At 42.3% G+C, this 22,654-nt stretch overlaps 1 protein-coding gene across 1 annotated transcript in view; it reads right to left on the bottom strand.

Moving 5' to 3' along the window:
• PLPPR1 (phospholipid phosphatase related 1) overlaps nucleotides 1-22,123 on the bottom strand; it is a 290,322-nt gene extending 268,199 nt beyond the window's left edge. Inside the window, exon 1 of the mRNA XM_069575553.1 lies at nucleotides 21,745-22,123. The gene's annotated coding sequence lies outside the window, so the exon portion shown is untranslated. The remainder of the gene's footprint in view (nucleotides 1-21,744) is intronic.
• Between the last annotated feature and the right edge of the window lie 531 nt (nucleotides 22,124-22,654).

Raw genomic sequence — 22,654 nt, forward strand, 5'->3', positions numbered from 1 at the left:
TCTGGGCTCATCTGAGGGGAAACATCAAAAATGAATTAATAGAAAGTTTTTATTTTGTTCTGTTTCTATCCTGCCCTTTTACTTTCACCTGAATGATCAAAGACTCTAAGTGCTAATATCTTTTTAACACCAACTTATACGTATTTGTGAGACAATAAAACACCAACAACTATTGGGTGAGTCAATTGGTACAGTCTTCTTGTGGGGGCTGCTGAGCAGAATGAGTCTCAGTGTATCCACCCACGTAGTAGATTTATTTTGAAGCTGAAAGGGTTTGCAACTCCTCCCATCATAGAGCAGAACTACCCCTAGGAGCGGGAACTGGCCACAGAACTTGTTTTGGCCAATGGGACGTTAGAGAACGTGATACAAACAAGGATTGAAAAATACTTTCAGTGCCACATTGGAGTCTGCCGTGTCACTGCTGGGAACCTCCCACCACCATGCGAACAAGCTCAAGCCAGTTTCCTACAGGAAGAATGACAATGTTGAGAGAAGTCCCAGCCACCAAGTCACCTCACCCATCTCAGCTCTGCCACTACTGACAACTGGGCTCCGATCATTCTTTGTCATTCAGGGCTGTCCTGTGCACTGTAAGGTGTTCAGCAGAAATTCTAGCCTCTACCCAACTAGATGCAATTAGCACCATTCCACCCCCTGTTGTATTTGCCAAAAATATTTCCAGACATTGCTAAATGTCCTCTGGGGGGCAAAGTCACTACCCTTTGACTAGACTAACCACCACTTGTCTAGACTATACTAATCATCATATGGATATATTCAAGACACAGTTTTTTTCATAAAAACAGTAAGCAACATTTATTATATGCTTATATATTATGTCATATGTACTGGGTAAATATTTTACATGGGTTATGTCATTTAATCCTTCCCATAGGCATAAGAAGTGGATATTATTAATAATTGTATTTTACAGTTTAGGCAATTAAAGTAAAGAAAGGTAAAATATTATCCCCAAGTTCACTCAGGTAGTAAGTAATGAACCAGGGATTTAACTCAGGCAGTCTCTTCCTGGTATGACTGCTTAACAACCATTTGGAGCCAACCCATTCAATTCTGACTTTTCATTAGGTAGTAAAACAGGTTATAAAAGAATATGTATACTGTGATACTGTTTTACTTTTTAGAATGAGGAGTACTGTAAGTAGGCATAAAGAAAGGACATACACCAAAATGTGAATCATGATTATCACCATCTGGGTGCTAGAATTACTTTACTCTTTCTGTAACTCTAAATTAAAAAATAAACATCTACCTCTCTTCAAGAAGGTGCACAGTGAAAGGAAAAGACTAGCACATGTATATAATAACTCTAAAGCAAGAACCAAAAGGACTTCCCTGATAGTCCAATGTTTAAGAATTCATCTTCCAATGCAGGGGACGCAGTTTCTATATCTGTTCAGGGAACTAAGAACCCATGGGATGCAGGACAACTGAGCTCTTTGGCTGCAATGACTGATCCCAGGTGCCAAAACCAGAGAGTCCATGTGCTACAAACTATAGAACTCTGGAGTTCACACATCACAACTAGAGAGAAGCCTGCGTGCCAGAACAGAGAGACCACGTGCCACAACAAAAGATCCCGCATGCCTCAACTAAGACCCAACACAGCCACACAAACAAAAATAAATAAATGCGCACACTTAAAAGAAAAAAGAAAAAACAGGGAACAACAAGAAAAGAGCAAAAATGAAATGAGCACTTAAGAAGAGAATAAAACAAAAGCATTAGTACGGAATCATTATTTCTGATTGGTAGCATCTGAGAAGGTTCAAGATTTTAGAAAGTTCTACATGAGAAGGGCATATGAGACAAAAGGTTGAACGCATGGAGAAGGAATGTGTAGGGTATGCTTACGGAAATGTAGGAAGTCTTACGCAGTTTGAGCAGGCAGGAAATAAGCTGAGGAAGAAGTTCGGGACCTAACACTGAAGGATATTGAGTTCCAGAATGAAGGGGCTGGATTTCATGATGAGCTACTGAAAACAGTTGAGGAATGGGGTGACATGACTAGAGATGAATTATATATACAACAGATCAGACGTGAGTACTTCCAATGAATTAGAGGGAGCAGAGATAAGAGGCCAATTAAGATATGAGTGAAAAAGTATACGCAAAAATAATGACAGCTCCAATTAGGACAACAGTAAAAACAGAAACAAGGCAAGGAGCACTACGTACAGCAGAGAAAGGAAGTTCATCCACATCAGCATTTAAGGGAAGACAAGAGTAAGATAAGCTACAAAGCAGGCTGAAAATAAGAAACCACAGAGACAAAAGGACAGACCAGGAAAGGAAGCCGTGGGAGGAGACAAAGTAAACTCACAGCGACAGTAGGGTTTGAGTGGAACCGACTGACAAAGAAAAGGCTTAAGAGTCCAGGAAAGTGGTAATGGATGGATAAACGCAGAGACAGTGAGATGAAAGGCTGAGGCTGCGGTCACACAGGTGTTTCAGAATTTCACACTTTAGAAGTGCAATTGGTCTAATTTGTCAAGACTCAATCAATACTGCCATTAATAAGCATCAGTTTGGACCAATTTTGAATCATACTGTTCTTATTGATTTAGTACTACCAATAGAGAAACAAGATCCACTGTGTGCTCTCTCTTCATTCTGAGATCCTCCTCTACCCCACTTCACCAAACTTCAAAGTATTCTCACAGCACCCTCCATCTCTGACATTACCCCTTCACATTCGTTTTCTCTTAAACCTTCCAGAAAACCAGCACCTACTCAATTGGAATATCTTCCTCACACATATCAGGATATCAAAAATGAGACCCAAGTCTTACTTGGAGAGCTAAATACACTTAGTTTTCATTGCTTTTCTGTCTTAAAAATTCATGACTTGACTGTTTAAAATACAACCTGATCTGTGACTTTCTTCCACCTTGCAGAGTAGACATAAATTCTCTCAGTACACAAGTCTTTTACCAAAAAAAGACATTAAAAAGGATTCAAATCAACTTGGAAATCATGAAATTTCTGGAATTTCCTGAAATCTTTAAGAAGCTCTTACTTTGGTTGTTTAGGTGTGATAAACTCAAAGGCAGACTGATCTCACTATCTTGTTTCTTAAAATAATCAAGACTCTTATGAGAAGCATCACTTTTTAACATATATACATGTGTGCTATGCTAAGTCTCTTCAGTCCTGTCTGACTCTTTGTGACCTTATGGACTACAGCCTGCCAGGTTCCTCTGTCTATGGGATTCTCCAGGCAAAAATTCTGGAGTGGGCTGCCATTTCCTTCCCCAGGGGATATTCCCAAGCCAGATATCAAACCATGTCTCTTATATCTTAATCAAGACTCTTATTAGAAGCATCACTTTGTAATATATATACATAAATATGTACATATATACATAGGATTATTTTTTAATACAAAAATTAGGGTTTATATTAATAATACCCATCACTTGAGAAAAAGTACACCATGGTCATTAAGATTTCCAACTTTGGAGCCAACCCACCAGAGTTGAAATCTTAGCTCTGTCACTAAGTGTTTATGTGTCTTAGAAGTCCTTTAGCCTCTCTGTTTTATTTTCTCAACTGTAAATGGATACCATGACATTTGAATGAAATAACACATGCAACCCAGAATAGTAACTTGCATATAGTAAACAATATATGTTTTAGCTAATATTAATAATTTTTTTCTTCCACTTGCAAGAGGATAAAGGCTATCACTCCAGGTGAATAAACATAAAACCACATTTTTCAAAGAGGCAAAATGGCATATTCCCATATGTTTAGTGTTTCATAATTTATTCAAAGCCCCACTGTTAAGTATTCAGATGTATTTCCATATTTTATCTACTAAATGCTATATTTTTGCACATACATAGCCTTAAAAATGCGTGTCCTTGTCTCCTTAGGATATCTTCTCCAAAGTCAGTGACAAGGAGTGTGCATTTTCAGTCTTGAGAATATTTACCAATTAAGTTCTAAAACTGTTGTAGTCATTCACACGACCATCAGCAGTGTACAAAGTATTTTCACACACACACACATACATATACATACATACACTTGCCACCAGTGAATGAAAACAATATTTAAAAATTTTATCAGTCTGATGTCTTCAAAATTGTATCTTGTCTTGATTTTTACTTGCTTTTCTTCATCAACTAGTGAAACTGAACTTCCCTTGATATAGTTATTGGCCATTTGCATTGTGTCTTTTAGGATTTTCTTCTTTGTACCCTTTGCTCATTTTACTATTGTCTATTTCTTATCATTTTTGTGGTGCTCTTTATCTGTATGTTTATCATCCACTGTATGCCATATGTACTACGGGGATTTTCCTGTCTTTCAAGGTTTTACCATCCAAGTACTAAAGAAGAGTGACTCTTTAGACAGTGGTTCTGAATCAAAATCTTTCCTGGCCTCTAAGGATTTGTGGCTCCTGAAGTATGAGCATTCAATGCAAATGCATTAGGAGATATGAATACTTCCTATCATAAAATCAATGCTTCTAAGAACCTCCCTGAAGTGAGATAGCACCACATCATCTTCATTCTTTAAGAAGTATAAACCTTTTTCTGAAAAGGGATACCTGGTTCATTCATTGTCTCATCATGAGCCCCATTACTCCAGGACAGCCTTGCATCCCAAAGCACTGTGTTCTCCGATGCTTTATAGGAATAGAGCAGACTCAGTATTCTTGCCTGGAGAATCCTGTGGACAGAGGAGCCTGGAGGGGTGCTGTCCATAGCATTGCACAGAGTCAGTCGGACACGACTGAAGTGACTTAGCCTGCATGTATGCATTGGAGAAGGAAATGGCAACCCACTCCAGTATTCTTGCCTGGAGAATCCCAGGGACAGAGGAGTCTACTGAGGTCGCACAGAGTTGGACACGACTGAAGCGACTTAGCAGCAGCAGCAGCAGACTCAGTAAGGAGTATGTACCCCCAAAGGTTCTAGGATCCCTGTAGTTTTCCATTAGCTTAGGGTAGGCCTGGTGTGTCTTACCTCAGACACTCACTAGATCAAGGACCATGCTATCTCATGTCTACTTACTTTGTCTTTTCAATGAAATGGTAAGCTGAGTTGTCATTTTTAACTTTGCTTTTCAGGAGCCCTGATGTTTTCTTGGACACAGAACAAGGCTATTTGGCACTTCTCCCTGTGAGTAATGATCTATTTTTGGACCTGTTTCTCCGGCCCATTTCTCCCGACACAGTTCTCGAGAAACAGAAAAAGAATGAGTGAAACTGGGCCAAATGGCTTCCCGAGCAAGAAAATGGCAAAGAAAATGAAGGGGCAGGTGATTCACTCAGTCCGTCAACAGATATTAACTAAGTCTCCTCCATGGAATAGCCTGGGTGCCCACCTACCAAGACTCACCTAAGCTTCAGGAAAGATTCATTTCCTAAAGATCTTAGTAATATCTTAGTCAAAATCAGGAGCCTTAGAAAAAGAAACACACAAGAGTCATTGAAAGTAGTGAGAAGAAAAACAAGTGGCAGGGCTGCTCCAAAATAGTACAATCTTCAACACAAACTACAGTGCAAATGTATTTGGAGACAGAGTTAGCATATAGCATGACCAAGGAAAAGCATTCACCTGCAATGCAGGAGACACGGATTTGATTCCTGGGTCTGGAAGACCCCACTGGAGTAGGAAATGGCAACCCACTCCAGTATTCTTGCCTGGAAATCCCAAGGACAGAGGAACCTGGCAGGCTACAGCCCACTGGGTTGCAAAGAGACACGACTGGGAGCAGGCACATGCATGACAATTATAAACATATATTTTTTTAAAAGCACAAGTACTGGACATTGAATGGTGAGGAAATCCCATGATTCAGATGAGAGCAGCTTCGTGTTGGCTACAATCTACAAGGGCGATGAAAAAAGAACAGAAAGTGAAACTGAAGTTAATAGCATCATAGGAGTCAGTGGAGACTGATAAGCCTGATGAAGGACAGGAAAGGTGAGCTCCTGATACAAACCATGGAATGGACCCCATGGATAGGCAGAGCAGGATGGAAGACAAATATCCACACACTGCCCAAAAGACGACTTGATTGGCCCAGTGCTCAGATACATGCTTAGCCTTCTCTTTGTGATGTCATTTCTCAAAGAAATGGAGGAGCTCATTAAGTGGATTCTGTAACATATTCTGATCAACAGTGATGCACAGCAAGGGAAATAGCCTCAAAAGAGGAACATGAGAGTTTACCATCACCAAGGAAGACTATTTTAAAGATCCCAAAGAAGAGAGGAGCAGAATCCCTTAATCTGAAACTCTAGAAATGGTTTAAAGGACTAGAGAAGAGGAGTCTCAAGAGGAAGAATATGACTCCGAAACGATAAATTATTTTTCTTGGGAAAGAAAGGTGAGTTATCACCATCTAGAGAGATACCAGGGTGACTACCCAAGTTTTCAAGAAACTCCGTTTTGAAGATCATATATGAAAAGGGATGCATATGTAAGATAAACACATTAAAATAATTACGAGGATTTGTAAGAAAGTAACAGCAAGGATAAACTAAGAGAACTAAGGGTTGAAAAAATTAGGGAAGAAAATGGGGGTGGGGTATTGGCTTTGGTAAGAATAAGAGAGGGCTTCCCAGGTGGCGCAGTGGTAAAGAATTTGCCTACCAATGCAGGAGACACAGGTTTGATCCCTGGGTTGGGAAGATCCCCTGGAGGAGGAAATGGCAACCCATTCCAGCATTCTTGCGGGAAAAAAATTCCATGGACAGAGGAGCCTGGCTGGCTACAGTCCATGGGTTCGCAAAGAGTAGGGCACAACTGATCAACTAAGCACACAAGAATAGAGAGTTGACAAATGTGGGTGGATAACAGAAAAGACAAAAAATGGAACTCGGTTCTTCTGCTACCCTGGGTGGGGGTAAGCACTTCAAAGGTGTCTGGGGGAGGGCTGGGAGTCATATGCTAGGAATCAGCAGCAGGGGTTGTATAACACAGGCAAGGAAGTAGATAGAAGGAAATGTGTGAAAAGCAGCAGAGAAAAGGGGCAGAGGACCAGGAAACGGTCAAAGGAGAAACTTTCCTGGGTGAAGTCCGTTTGGAGCAACTGATTGGGTGAAGTCTGTGTGTAGCAGGCCATCAGTGGTGTGCATTTCTAAACACCAACATGCTTAAGAATGTATATGTTGGTATTGTAGGAGTAAACCAGTGTGCATTTCTAAACACCAACATGCTTAAGAATGTATATGTTGGTATTGTAGGAGTAAACCAGTGTTGCAAGAGCTGTGGTTCTTCATTCATTTTTAACTTGTCAGAATCTGATGGGTGCTGCTGCTATTTTGTCCAAGAATAAGGATAAGAGAAGGCAATTGACATTTATTGAGGATGAACAATATGCCAGAAGATTTACAGACAGCTCAGATACTCTTTACAGTAACCATATGAAGTAGGTATTATTAGCCCATTTTTAGATGAGGAAATTAAAGGTCAGGGAGGTTAAATATTTTGCCCATGTCAAAGTCAGAAAAGCAGAACTGAAAATCATCTACTGGACCCCAGATTCCATGCTCCACTCATTACTATACTATGTCTCTGGGGCGGTACAAGGATACCATACTTTTTAAGAATCAAGTGGCATAATCACTTACCACATACACAGCTTTGGGGCAAGTCTTTTATCTGACCCTATCTTGCTAAAATATGCCTCTTAAAAACATCATTTGGAATTTCCAACCCAGCACATTTTTCAGCTCATCCTTTCTCTTCCAGCTAAGTTGCTCTATTAGACAATAGCTTCCAGCTCTCAGCTCAGGGTAATCCCATTCACTCACAACTCTTTTGGTTCACTTATCACTTACTTTTCTATTCATCCACCCATTCATCAAATATGTACTGTGTACTCAAACATGTCTACTTACGAAAGAAAAGGAATGTATTAAGTTTCAGCTGTTGTCAGTCATCAAAAACTCAGTCAGCCTGTCCAGGTCTTACCTATTCACCCAACTGAATTTTCCCGGTGATTTTCATCAAAACGATTTTGGTTTCTCCAGCTCTATAACGGTAAAGGCCACATGACCCTTACTTTGTTATTGAACCTGATTCTTTCAAATCATACAGCCTTATCTAGCAAAGCTTCTGCTTCACATCTTAGGTTCATGTGAAATAGCCAATTCCTTCTGGATCAGCTCAGACTCACTCTTCCCTTAACCTCTCCATTTTTCTTTTCTGCAAGTAGCCCCTCCCTCTAGCCACCTACCTTTTTAAAATTAAGGATAAGAACCTTTTCAACTCCTCTGGATAATCTCAGACACACTGCATTTTAAAATGGGGACATAGTAAACATAAAGCTTAATAGTTTTAGGGAAGCAATTTGGGGCTAAACTAGGTGAAGTGATTCTCTGTATGAATACCAAATGTGTACTCTGTTTACCATAAAACACTTCTGAGTCATACCAAAGAGAAACACATCTGATCTTAGGATGATTTATATCCTCAGCCAGCACATGTACTTTCATCTGATTCATACTACCTGCTTTGATTTTCAATTGTCAAATGAATAGGAAAAATTGAGCCCTGCATCCTGGAAAGAGTTACTTCATTTCCCATCATTACCAATAAAATCATGGCTGATGGAGCTGAATTAGAAAGAATGTATTCATAAATGAACACTTTTTACAAAATTTTCGAGTTTACCTTCTCATAAATTATCCCAAAACAATTCTTTATGAGTCATGTTTGTCGTTATTTAAAGTAATCAAATCTAGAGAGATTAAGAAAATGCAGGTTACAATGCAAGTCAAGTCATGTAGCCAAGGCTAAAAACTCAGACCTTTTGACTGAAATCTCATACTTTCTGCCACATTCCACCATTTCCAAATGATCTTTACATTGCCTCTCAGGCCCTGAGGGTGGGATGGGCTGCGAAGCTGAATGGGGAAGGGAGTGGGAGTCATGCGGTAAAGACAGTAGCAAGGGCTGCCTCTAATGGGAAAGATGGTAGACAAGACAACTGAAATGGAAAGGTAGCTCTGGAGAAGAGGAGTCACAGCCTGATAAACTGTCAGAGGAGAAAGCATCCCAGGTGAAGTCCATGCGGAAGAACTGTTACAGTGAAGTTCATGTCTCATCTAAAATAATGGAATGATTATTCTTTTAAACTCTCATTTTAACAATATTTAAATCACTCTGCTTTATAAAATATTACCTGGGAAATTATAATTTTATAAAACTCTTTTTGGTCAAAAGTTTAATCACTGAAGTTACAACCATTTCCTAAACTCAAATCAAGAAATCATTCATTCATTAATTCATTTTGGCTGCCTGGGTCTTCGTTGTGGCATGTGGGATCTAATTCCCTGACCAGAGATCAAACCCAGGTTCCTTGCACCCAGGAGTGCAGAGTCTTAGCCACTGGACCACCAGGGAAGTTCCAAGATAGAATTCTTTCGAAGGAAAAGAAAAGTTCTCATTTCCTCCTGTGGTTCTGGATGTTCAGAAACAAGTTTACTTGAAAGTTGAATCTACCTTAAAGGTAACTTACCATTATTTTTTGGAGAATTCCATGGACAGAGTAGCCTGGTGGGCTATACAGTCCATAGGGTCATAAAGAGTCAGACACAACTGAAGTGACTTAGCACAAACACACACACAGAGCGGGTCTAACATCAAACAAAAATAAGGAAAACTTTTGTTGTTTAGTCGCTAAGTCATGTCCGACTCTGTGACCTCATGAATTACAGCACACCAGGCTTCCCTGTCCTTCACTATCACCTGGAGTTTGTTCAAACTCATGTCCACTGAGTCAATGATGCCATCCAACCATCTCATCCTCTGTCATCCCCTTCTTCTCCTGCCCTCAATCTTTCCCAGCATCAGGGTCTTCTCAAATGAGTCAACTCTTCACACCAGGTGGTCAAAGTATTGGAACTTCATCAGTTCTTCCAATAAATATTCAGAGTTGATTTCATTTAGGATTGACTGGTTTAATCTCCTTGCTGTCCAAGGGACTCTCAAGAATCTTCTCCAGTACCACAGCTCGAAAGCATCAATTCTTTGGCACTCAGAAAAACTTGGTGAGTAGATATTTTTTGTTGTTGTTATTGAAGGATGTGATAGGCCAGAAAAAATGCCTAGACAGAAAGTAATTGGGGTGGCCCAAAATGCTTTGTGGGAAAAAAATAGGAAACATAAGCCCTGGTCTCATGAATTGTCCTCTTGGATCCACTAACAACAAAGAGTCTTGAATTCAAGGAAAAGGCAGAGGAACAGAGATTTATTGCAAAGGCAAGATCTGAGGGGAAAGATCCCCTCTTGGTGAAAAACTGGAAAATTTTCTCTGCCAGATGCCCTGTTAGAAAAGGTACCAGTGATGTGATAAATTCTGATTTATTCTCCAGTGACTCCATCCTTCTTGTAACACTAGGCAGTCAGTTCACCCAGTTCTGAATATTTAGATTTCTCCTCTTTTAGTTTTTTTTCCTATAAATTCTATTTTCTCCATGTACAAAGGTATAGACTTTAGGTTTTTATCACTGGCCTCAAGACTGACTTGTGCTGATGACTCATACAGAATAACATGATGTAAGAATGACTGCAGCCCATTCTTTTTTACAGAGTTAAACTTTCCAAGGATGTTACATTTCCTTTCTATTAGTTTTGGTAAGTTTATTCTATATAGTTGATAGTCACGTGAGTGAAAACTTCTGCTCAAAGCAAAAGAATTATTAAAAAAAAAAATCCTACAATGGTTCTCTAAGGAAATCCACTGAGATCAAGACCTGGGTTAGAGTGTAAAGGCAAGGCTGTCACACCGTTTACAGCTTCTTCAGGTGAACTCCAAGACAAATTTGGGGCAATCCTGTCCTTTATGGAGCTGCCTCTGGCTTCTGTATCCCAGAGCACACAAATGAAACAAACCACAGAGAACACTTGTCAGCACTGTACCCAGAACCAAATCCACTAGTCAGAAGTAACTTCACATTTAAAGATCCCAAGATAACAAGACTTCCTACACAAATGTACATTTGTTCAATGGGTCACATAGAGAGGTAAGAAGGTGCACATGCTAAATGTTTGCAGTTTTCCAAACTCATTTTCCTGATAAGTATACAATGTGTGGTCTAGCTTGCTCATTTTGTTGGAGCATTACACAAATGACCTTCTATATAAAATAAAGCTGGATTTCTTGGGCATCATTTAATTTCATCTTCTTCCACATGAGCTCTACCCCTTAGCCTGGCCATCTGGCCCCATATAGCTAAAGGGAGGCAGAATTTGGTTCAATCTGTTTAATGCTTCAAGTTGTCTGCAGTGAAATAATATCTTTCCTGCAGAAGTGATCTCACTGGCATGTGCTCCCCATATCTGAAAGTCAGTGGTAGAAACTGTGAAGCCTTCATCTTATTCAGAGCAATCCTCTGTGACCACTCCCAGACTTGGGCCTCACTCCGCACCAACATTCCCAGATTTGCCCAGGTGTGGGTTTCTGGGACCATCTCACATTTTTAGATGTTATTATCACTTTCCTGCCTTTTGGAATGGGTGATTTCTACTGGTTTCTTAGATCCACTCTCAAGATGCTAATTTTTCTTTATATTTTAATTCATTTATTCAATAAATTTCAATTAAACTTATAGTGTGTCACAGGCACTCCTGGGGATATAAAAATAGACAAAACATAGAGAATCCCTCATCTTGTGGCACTCACATTCTAGTATGAGACAGCTCAGTCGTGTCCGACTCTTTGGGACCCCATGGACTGCAGCCTCCCAGGCTCTTCCGTCCATGGGATTTTCCAGGTAAGAGTACTGGAGTGGGTTGCCATTTTCTTCTCCAGGGGATCTTCCCGACTCAGGGATTGAACCCAGGTCTCCCACATTGCATGCAGATGCTTTACCCTCTAAGCCACCAGGGAAGCAATGCAGATAAATAAGTAAACACGTATAAAAAGCAAGGTAGTGATCAACACTATCGAAGAGATATAAAGCAGAACAAAGAGTTAGAGATGAATGGGCTGGATATTCTAGACAAATCGACTAGGAAAGGCTTATTTGATGACATATGTGCAGGTGGATGAAGTAGAGAGAAACCCTGCAAAGCAGGCATTCCAGACTGAGCTAAGAGCAAGTGCAAAGATCCTGAGATGAAAGTATGTTTGGGTGTTTGATGCACATTAAGGTTACATTCTCTGCCTCAGCTCTCAGGATCCTGGCCAACCACAGCTCAGATCCGATCAGCTTCTATCCTGAGTACATCCATTATGGTCACCAACACGGGGAAGGAATGGAGCCCTGGTGCTGAAAAGCAAAGGCTGGACAGCTTCTCATCATATGATGTGAAATGGGAGACCCAAGCACTGAGTGAGTGACTAGATTCTTGCCATGCACACCTCAGGTTCTATGAGTCTATGCAGCATTCAAACATGTCTACATCTAGATAATCTACCAGAACAACTAAGGAAAGTGAGACTTACAACATGTAGTTAACCAAGAGTGATAAATAATGTAGTCTTCATGTTTGGGAAAGGCATACATTTTCATCAGTCCTCAAGCATTTCCATGAAAGTAGAATAATGCAAAGAGGGCTGATACTTCAGTGTATGGACCAAATCCCTCCACTGTCCCACCTCTTGCTACTCTTTAGAATTCCACGAAAGGTAATATTCTGACAAAGACTTGACAACGTCAGGGAATTACTCACATAATGAGTCAGATTTTCAGATTCTTGATTTAAGTCTTACTTAAAAAAAAAAGATTAAAATGTTATGTGACAACCCAATAAAGCTTTATATCTAAGTGGTTCTGAAGGCTATGTCAGTTACACATCTTGTATATCATAAATAATGAAAAATAGTAGCTGCAATTTCCTTAGTCCTTATTATGTTCTAAACTGTATGTTCAAGCAAGCTATTTATTTATTCTTTACAAAATCTCTTTGAGGGCATACTTTTATTATTTCCATCTCACAGATGAGAGAGCTGAGATTTAGAGAGACAAAGGGATTGGCCTGACATTACAACTTTGGTGAATGGCAGAGCTGGGACTAACACCCAGGTCCCTCTGACTTCATAGTCCAAGCTGTTAACCCACCATATGGACCCTGCCTCCACAGCAGTGAAGGATAACTAGAGAACTCATGCCCCTATCAGGGAGAAAAATCATCAGTTAATAAAAGGAAGAATTCATACCTTGATTAAAGTTGGCAGGTAAAATGCACTTATTTTGGAACTCATTCCTTAAAGTTCAAGAAGGCAAGAAGCAAAACTAAAAGTTAAACCTCTGCTAAAATGTGTATAGAAGAACACTCTCTTTAGGTAATGTGGGCACCATCTCAACACGGTCAGATTGCTGCCAAACTTCAAAGTGTTGCTAAAATGGGAGACGATCAGGCTGTGGAAGAGGAAAAGATGGAGCTTAGGCAGCGGTTAGACAGGCAGGCAGGATGTGAGGATGGGGAAGCAGTGTCTGCAGCAGCTTGAGGGTGACAATATTTACATAAAGCATGAGTTTCAATTTACTAGAGATTCACTGGTCAAGCTAGAGTTTGTGAAGTGAGTTCCTGCATTCCCTTTTCCAGATGTGAGGGTTGTTTTGCAGTCACGTCTGATGGCACTTTGGCGACCTGATGCGAAGAGCCAACTGATTAGAAAAAAATGTGATGCTGGGAAAGATTAAAGGCAGGAGGATAAGGGGATGACAGAGGATGAAATGGTTGGATGGCATCTCCGACTCAATGGACATGAGTTTGAGCAAGCTCCAGGAGATGGTGAAGGACAGAGAAGCCTTGTGTGCTACAGTCCATGGGGTTGCAAAGAGTCAGACATGACTAAGCTACTGAACAACAACAACTGATGTTGTCAGCTATTAAGCACTGGCTCAATAGGCTACAAATCAGCCTGTCATCCCAGCCTCTCCAGTCATCAGCTGTGGGACCTTGGACAAGTCCCTTAACTTCAATGGACCTCAGTATTCTCAACTGGAAAAATTGAAAACAGTTGAAGTAGACTATCCCTTCTAGCAATTCTATGAATCAGGGAGAGTTTATAGCTGCTGCCATTCATTAAGTTCAAATGAAGTCCCTTCATTATCTTATCTCTTGCTAGATAGACGATGAGCTCCAGAAAAGCACATAGTATATTTGGTGGCTCCCAGAAGGACCTCAGACAATATTTGCTCATTGACTGTATCTAAAAATTACACATGAGGACAGGTTTCCCAGGTGGTACTCTAGTGGTAAAAAAATCCACCTGCCAATGCAGGACACATAAGAGACATGGATTTGATCCCTGTGTCAGGAAAGATCCCCTGGAGGAGGGCATCAATCCAGTTTTCTTGCATGAAGAATCCCAGGGACAGAGAAGCCTGGTGGGCTACAGTCCACAGGGTTGTAAAGAGTCAGACACAACTGAAGTGACTTAGCACACACAGGTGGCCAAAGGACCATAGGATAGGTCAGCTGAGCTCTATTTTAGGATGAAAAGCAGCATTTATCCTAGTCATACAACAGTAATATTTACCAAATGCCTATTAATCTAAAGAAAATGCTTTCGTTTGAAATTGCATGTAAGAATTAAAGATTTTAAAATTTAAAAAAATAAATAAGAAAAAAAAAATGAAATTGTAACTAAAAGTAAATATAAAATAATATGTAAAGTATAACTCCACCTTTTTATTTTTTTTTAAAGAGTAACATATACAAATGTTATTGGACCAAAAATGGAGGAACACACAGTAAACAACTGATGGTGGTTTTCTGGGGAAGAGGATGGGGCAGAAATATGACTGGTTTTTACTTTCTACACCATGCATTTCATTATATTTACATTTTGTATAACATTGCAGTACACATATAATTGGTTTAGTTTTTTGATTCCTAAAATACTCTAATTGTTCCAAAACAACCTGGCCATGAATTGTGTCACATGCTAGGAGTCAGCCCACATAAAACACTAAACCCAGAAGATTCTCTCAAACATAGAGATACTGCCTTACATTTATAGTGAGGGAAAAAAAACAGAGAGATAATGTTCTTTTCCAGTTAAAACAAGTGTGAATGAAAAGGTCTTACTTTTTTTTTTTTTTTTCAGTTCCTGTGACCCCTGGGAGAGAAGGCTGTGGGCAGATTATTAGAGCATTTGAGTGTGTGAGTTTTCCTGGAAGCGATAGCTAGTACAGACAAGGAGATGCGAATAATGATAAAACACGCTCTGCTCATAGAGCTCCACACGGAACAGCATTACTCTCAACCAGATTTTATTTCTTGTTAATTATATCAGATTCCACTTGATTGGGGATTTCATTGAATTTAAAATGTTGGGGGTGAGGGTCACTGCTCCATGCTACTCATCAGAAACATCGATTAGAAAAGCACCCCAGAAACCCTTGACCGTCAGCTGTGCAATACATTGCCCCGCATCGTGACAGATGTGCTCCAGTAATTATGATCACCTTTTCATCAGTCTGTGTCTGTGAGCACTTCTGGAACACTTGATGCTGTAATACCCAAAGAAAAAGCCCTCTCTAACATAATGGAGGTAAAATAAAATGTGTGCTTTCATGTCATGTAAAAATTTATGATATTCACACAAAGATGGGTATTTATTTCCTATGTGTATGCATCTCTGCTTTCTGTTGTTATTGATGAATGGGGAAAGATAAATGTACCATAGAAGGAGGAAATAACAGCAGGGATGGGAGCTGACTGCTGATTTCCCATCCAGCAAACCCATATGAACTGCCAAAGCCCTGAACCTCAGGCTTCAGTGGAGACAGGAGGTGTTAAGGGGACCTGTCACCCCAAGCCCTGGAGAAGCAGGATGAAGTGGAATGAGTGTCATCTATGAGCTCACATCTGGGTTTGAATCCGGCTCTGGCTTAAGAGCTTGGACATGCTAACTCACTTTTCTGAGTCTTGCTTTGCTTAGCTGTCACATGGATATATGAGTACCTATTTTAGCATGCTGTCAAAATTACTGAAATAATATATGTAAAGCCCCTTCTACACTTGAAAGTAGTATAAATGGTACTTAGCAGATATCTCCCTCAAAATTTCTCTCTTTTTTCTCCTTTCCATTAATGTTTCTTTTCCTTCCTTTCCTATTTTGGGGACAGAAACGGCCACTTTTTAGGCTTCTAAATCTTAAATCTTCAAAACAGACCAACAGTGCCATAAGCCAAGACTCACCAAGTTGATGAGTAGAATAATTTTCTTTTTCCAACTTGTATCTTCAGAAACCTCAGAAATATAGACATATATAAACAACCACATACATAAGCTTATAAATGAAGACAATTTCTACATTGTCCCTTGGCTCTGAGACAGATAAATAGACATTCAATAGATAGAGGATGTTTCAACTTTTATTTTTTCCTTTCAGCCTTGTTTTTATGCTGTGAATGTAACATTTACTAATAAGAATATCAGCCAGGTCATGAAATGTTTATTAGCAGCTCATTCCACCATGTCAAATGGTGTTTCCTTTGATATTTTTGTGCTTTCCACAGTGAAACTGCATTCTTACACTAATAATGAAGGCCCAGAAGTGGAAAGAACAGAATTGGAATTAGGGGAGGTCAGAAAGGTCCTCATATGGGGCACAGATTTTAAAGGAATGTCCAAAACCTCAGTAATAAACAATATTTAGTGCAATATTTTAAAAAATCAAATTAATGCAAAAAATATATAATGAACAAGATCACAAATTTTGAAATAAAGACAGGAACAAACCCTGCAATTACATGACTGCCTCCCTCAGCTTGCCTTGATCTAGGACCTGGGCAGACACTGCATCTGAAATCAGAAGCTGGGGGTTCTAGTCCTGGTTCTCACACTACTGAGCTCAGGTGAGTCACTGAAACTCTGGTTCTCAACGTCATCTTGTTTCACTTAGGAGTCTGATTAGAAGATTTCCAGGGAACTGCTGAACTTGAACATTCTATAATTTTCTCTAATATGAAGCTGTATTATTGGGGCATCAAAAATGACTCAAGCCAAGATTCATTCACTGTCACTCATTCAATCCAAAATGAATTAAAATCAATCGAATCAATTGCTATGTAAGAAGCCCTGTGTGAGAGGCTGAAAATACAAAGGTGAGGGCCTGAGAAATATGTAGGACGGGAAGCCAATTCTAGTGCTAAACGGTCAAGACAACCTTCCCTAACTTCCAAAGGAGTAGAAACTAAGGGAGAAAATTCCAGCAAGAGAGAACAGCACAGCAAAAAGACCTGAAGGTGAAAAAGAAAAATCTCAGTTGGGTAACTGTTATAAGTTTAATTTGAGTGAAACATAAGTAGGATGGATGAAACAGGAAAACAAAAATCAGTCTTTGGTTATGGAACAAAAACAATATTTGGCAAGAGGCGCAGGTTCCATTCCTGAGCTGGGAAGATCCCCTGGAATAGAAAATGGCAACTCACTCCAGTATCCTTGCCTGGAAAACTCCATGGACAGAGGAGTCTGCAGGGCTACAGTCTGTGGGGCTGCAAAGAGCCTGACGCAACTACACAAAACACAAGCATAACAAGCACAACACGGAGCACCAGGCAGCGGTCAGACCTAAGTTCCAGTCACTACCCTGGTGCCAACCAACTAGAAGACAGGGCTTCCAGATCCACTGGAGATTCTATTTTAGAACACAATACAGACTTTTCTGTAAAGAAAAAAGGCTTTTAATTCCCAAAGAATGATGCCAACCTCACATCTGACATGTTTTGTCTACACCCCCCACCCCAGTCCCAAAGCAGTGCTGTAATTAATACGTGTAGTCACTTCCCTGAAAACAATTTCCTAAATAGCTAAGCATCCATTGTGTGCTGCCTATGAGCCTGAAGAACGTGAGGACCAGCCTAAAGGCAAGCAAACTTTTACCTTCCCTAGACAGGCATGAGGAGGAGGCACCTAGGTAAATGTTATAGCAAACACACTGATACCTACTCGGCCTAGGAGCTAGTCTGCTCCTGCCACATTTATGTTGGCTGATTTAATTCCTCCACTGAGGTAAATAGGATTAGAGCCAGCTAGTTATAAACCAACCAAAATAATTTTTTAAACAAACACTGTGGCATACAGTCCCTGGAGTCCTGAGTATAAAGTCAAAACTTTGCTTTCAACCTGACTGTTGTCACACATAAAACCTACCATTTATTGAGCACTTCAAATACTAACTCATATAATCCCCACAGTTCTATGCAATGGGTTAAGACGGTTATCTCCCTCTGAAGTGAAAGAGTAATTTGAGGCACATAGATGTAAACTGTGTGCCCAAAGCAGAGACATCACTTTGCCAACAAACGTCTGTCTAGTCAAAGCTATGATTTTTCCTGTAGTTACAAACAGATGTGAGAGTTGGACCATAAAGAAGGCTGAGAGCTGAAGAATTGATGCTTTTGAACTGTGGTGCTGGAGAAAACTCTTGAGAGTCCCTTGGACAGCAAGGAGATCCAACCAGTCAATCCAAAAGGAGATCAATCCTGGATATTCATTGGAAGGACTGATGCTAAAGCTGAAGCTCCAGTAATTTGGCCACTTGATGCAGAGCCAGCTCATTGGAAAAGACCCTGATGCTGGGAAAGACTGAAGGCAGGAGGAGAAGGGAATAACAGAGAACAAAATGGTTGGATAGCATCACCGACTCAATGGACATGAGTTTGAGCAAGCTCCAGGAGATAGTGAAGGACAGGGAAGCCTACAGCCCATGGGGTCACAAAAAATCAGACACAACTTAGTGATTGAACAACAACAGAGCCAAAATTCAAATAGAACTTGTCTAGCTCCAGAGTCTGTGCTCTTAGCCACTGTGCTACATAAACAAGGTTTGTCTGACCCAGGGGATTGAACCCATATATCCTGCATCTCCTGCTTTGACAGACAGGTTCTTCACCACCATCACCACCTGTGAAGCCTTTGCTCCACAGCATCAGTTGCTAATTACTGTCGCTTAGCTGCTATTCATCTCTGCATCTACACTCCAGCACCCTATCCTCAAGCCACACAGGATGGCTCAGAGTTACGCTTAACGCATCAGGCACACTCAAGCATTTCCTCTGCCAGGATGTCCTTTTCATCCTTCCCTACCTGGTAAAGACTATCCATTTTTCAAAAATATCTCCAAAACCATCTGGTTAAATTCCACAGAGGAAGAAAAAAAGTCACTTGCATGTCTATACTATTACTACTTAATTTAGCCTATAACTGTAACAGTTAATCAGATTGCATCATAGTTAGCTAAATACCTGTTTCCCCATCCTTGAAAGCTGGAACTGTTTTTTACTTCCATGCGTTTCTCTTCCTCCAGGCTCCTGCACATAAGTGCTGATGTGTGTTTTCTGAATGTTCAGAAAAGCCAGGAGGAAGGATGGAGTGTATGGCATGCATGTTGAGAGCTCACAGGACAGTACAAACCTACCTTACTCTCTAATTACTTCATGTGTGTTAATCTTGTATTGACAACCAGATTATAAATGCTTTAAGGGCCAGAACGACGTTATACATTTTTATATAACCACCAATGCTAAATATGGGATAGGTGGTCAGTAAATACTAGAAAATAGAATCTGAATATAATCAAAATGAGTTGAACTTGCAGATGTACAAACAGGAAATATATCACAAAGAGAGAAAATAGAGCTCTAGTATAAAGCAAAAAAAAAAATAATCTTTTCTTGCCAAGATTTACAATGTAAATGATGTGAATATTCACCATGAAATACAAAGGGACATAAGCTGACAATTATATTTAAACCCCTACTATGTCAATTTCAACTTGAAAATATTTCTGGAAAGGTCTTTACTTCACTAGTTGTTTGAAAAAAGAAAAAAAAAACTTCAGAATTCTATCTTACTGAATGCTTTTTAAAAATTATAAAAGTGAAGCTGTGTTAATAATACACCTCCCTTTCCAATCGCCACCCTCCCTTCCTCAAAAAGTTCACCTTTGGCAATATTGACTTTTGAGCCAAGGTCCTCTCATAAGTGAACTTCCTTAATTAACCTCAGGTATATCAGGCTTTCTCCCACTTCAAAGAAGTTACAAAATGTTTAAAATTTAAAAAGGTCCCCAAAGCAGCAGAGAGACAAGCCTCTGGGACTCATCTTAAAGTGAAGAGAACTCTCTGGCAATCCACAGTCACAGGAACTAGATCTGAGCTTCTGGTGTTTTCTTCTATCAGCATCAGCTTGGCTTCCCGGCTCCTCACCACCACACCCCCCCCCCTCGCCCCCTCATCACACACACACACACACACACACACACACACACACTTCTGCAAATCCAAGCTCTCTTAAGTAGAGATTCCGTCCCACTGCAATATACCAGTCTATCCATCCCATCTTCCAGGTATGAACAAAATGTCAAAATAGAGAAATGTACATGGCATTTTCTAGACTTACAGAACTAATTTGTGGTTGTGCTCAGGGTTAGCTAAGGAACAGTCAAGTTTTCTATGCTCCAGATGTGACATTCTGGAAATCTCCAGAGTCCCACCGGATGAATAAAAGCCACCAACCACAGCAGAACAGAAGGGGTATAGGAATTCAGTGAAGCCTGCAGGGGTGCCTTGCTTCCCACAAGACCTCTACCTGCCTCAACTGGCCTCTAGTCACTCCTCTCCTAAATAGCCATCATCTGTCCCTCTTGCAAACCCCTTTGTCCCAGTCCTGGACTCCTTGTACGCTGACCAGTCTCGCCTGTTTCCAAGGACCATTAGATTTGAGGCTCTTCCCAGGTACTAGCAGGCGCTCTGCCCTCAGAGACGCCGCCCCAATGGAAATGGCATTTTAGGGAACCCTTCGCTGGGACCTGTTCCCCGGGACTGAAGGGATTATTCAGAAGGCTCCTGTCCACCAGCTCGATATAAGGGCTGCAGAGAATCTCTCCACACGAAAGAGGTTAAAAGGGAATATGGTATCCCCACAAAGAAAAATAACCCAGAATCCTCCACCTACTCCACATGTGTGGGTCATAAAAACCCCGGGCAAAAATAAAACCCCAGCTTCCCCCGCCTGCAGCCTCCACCGCAGCAGTCCAGCCCGGCCCCCAGTGCCGCCGCCCGGGTGTGCGTGAAGACACTCTCCCCGGGGAGGAGAGATCCTCGCGCCCAGCGCTTCCAGGAGGTGATTACAGCAAGCCTTTTAGTAACTCATCATTCATCCCCGCTCTGACCCGAGCCTCACCCTGGCGCCGGTGGCATTGGTGCTGAATGAGAGAGCCAAACGCTGCCCCTCCAATTCTCCAGGTGACACCGCCCCCTCTTTCACCCCCCCCCCCCCCACCCGCCCAAATACGAGGCGCCGAGGGTGCGGGATGGGAGGGAAGGAAAGGATGACAGGTGCCCACGCCTGAGGGAAAATCAAAGGCAAGCGCTTACAGCAGGGGTGAGAAATCCCAACCCCGCCCGGCGGGAGGATTTGGCACCAGCTACCTGCAGGGCGCCCCCGCCCGCATGCCGGCTCCCGTGCAGCCCAGAATGCAGCCAGGAGGGTGCAACGGGACGGAGGGAGCCTCCACGCCCCCTTTGTCTCCACGTTCCCCAAATGACAGGGGACGAAAGTTTATGAGCAGCGACGGTGTCGCTTTCCACTGGGTCAATCTGACACCTCGCAGGAGGCGACCCTTTCTGGGATCGCCCTCTCCCCCTGCACCGCCCAAGAGCTGCTTTCATCTGCACCTTGATGCCCGCAAGCCGGGCTTGGGCCACCTGCACCGCTGTGTCCGGCAGGAACCTGATCTGGCCCCGTGGGCGTCCAGGAGCGGCCCCGCGGCGGCGGGCGCCCCACTCACCTCTCCCGGCAGAGTCTCCTCCCTTGCGCACTACTGGGCCGTCCGGCTCCGGCTCCGGCTCCGGCTCCCGGGAGCGAGGCGCATTCAGGCAGCTGGAGACACGCTGCTCCCCGGGCTCTGCTGCATTCCGCCTGCGTGGGAGATCCAACCAGCGAGCGCGCGGCGCGGGCGTGTACGAGTGTGTGTTTGTGAGAGTGTGTGTGTGAGAGAGCGTGTGCGCGCGCGGAGGGGGGCGGGGGAGCGCGGGATCACCGATCCCCCTCGGTGGCGCCCATCCCACGCTCTGCTTACTCCTCCGCCTCCTCCTTGAGCTGCGGCTTGCACCGGGTCCCGGTTTCAGGATCTCCTGTTTGTTTAATGAAAGGAAGAAGCAAAAGGCTGGCAAGGGAGGGGGGCGGAGGGGAGCGCGCGCCGGGCTGCGCATGCTCAGAGGGAGACCCTGAGCGCTCACTCCCCGGCGCAGGCAGAGCGAGGAGAGCGAGCTGGGGACCGACGGAGGCCAGCTCGCCTGCGTCTCCGGAGCCGCCGGGGGCTCGGCGGGGTTCCCGGAAGGCGACTGGGAAACCCAACTGCAAAGGTGCACCCTGCGTGGGGACTCCCTGGAGCACGCGTGCGGGAAGCCGGCGGCGGGATCCCGACCCGCCCTAGGAGACAGCTTCAGCTCCGAGTCCTCGCGACGCCTGGCTCTCCTCTCCATGTATTTTTAGAGCTTGGCCGGGGTTCCCGTGGACCGCTCTGCAGCCTCTGCGTGGCGGAGCTCCGGGTGCGTGTAGTCCGGGGGAACCACGGACAGCAGGTCGAACCTGAACTGAAACGGGATTCCTGACCCATGCATCTTTTTCTCCCTCTCTCCCAACTTTCAGCCTGTGAAGGGCAGGAAAAAGGCAACTGTCCACTCTGGTCCCAGAAC

This window comes from Ovis canadensis, chromosome 2 (assembly GCF_042477335.2).
Source record: "Ovis canadensis isolate MfBH-ARS-UI-01 breed Bighorn chromosome 2, ARS-UI_OviCan_v2, whole genome shotgun sequence".
Lineage (NCBI taxonomy): Eukaryota > Metazoa > Chordata > Mammalia > Artiodactyla > Bovidae > Ovis > Ovis canadensis.